Below are 785 nucleotides of genomic sequence, written 5' to 3' on the forward strand. Positions count from 1 at the left end.
CCCTTCCCTTCCCTTCCCTTCCCTTCCCTTCCCTTCCCTTCCCTTCCTTCCTTCCTTCCTTCCATCCTTTCTTGATGGAGATTTGCTCTTGTTGCCCAGGCTGGAGTGCAATGGCACGATCTCGGCTCGTGGCAACTTCTGTCTCCTGGGTTCCAGTGATTCTCCTGCCTCAGCCTCCCGAGTAGCTAGGATTATAGGCATGCACCACCAAAAGACAAAAGTCTTGAGCACAGTTGTGGCTAAAAGACATAACTGACAAGTAAATCTGGGTATTTCTGTGGCATACAACAATTTTATGTAATCATGATTACTACTGATAACATATACTAAGACATATCAGAATCACAGGAATCATATACAATTTTGGAACACATACTAATACATCATGTAAATATAATCCAAAGAAGATTAGTTCCGAGTCTTTAAGTCATTTTATAAACATATAAGCCAGGAGTTGCCTGAACCTCCCCCTTTAGCCATAAATCTGTTTGCTCAACTGGCCAAAAGCATTGCCAGCAGCTTAAATGTCTCCTCCTGCTATGTTTGTAGGGGGAACTAACACAGGAGGCCAATGGCCTTAGGAGGCAAGAAAGTTATTGCAGAGAAATAGTAAGAAATGATTTAGTTAATTATTAATTAAAATACAGAGATTGCCAGAGTCGGTAAAAAAAAATAAGACTCAGATATAAGTGTTTTTTCTTTTTTTGAACAAGAAAACCACTGTAAATATAAAAGCACATATAAAGTGAAAAGCAAATGGATGGAGAAAGATATACCATAGCAAC

The sequence above is a fragment of the Piliocolobus tephrosceles genome, chromosome 21 (genome assembly GCF_002776525.5).
Source record: "Piliocolobus tephrosceles isolate RC106 chromosome 21, ASM277652v3, whole genome shotgun sequence".
In the NCBI taxonomy this organism is placed as follows: domain Eukaryota; kingdom Metazoa; phylum Chordata; class Mammalia; order Primates; family Cercopithecidae; genus Piliocolobus; species Piliocolobus tephrosceles.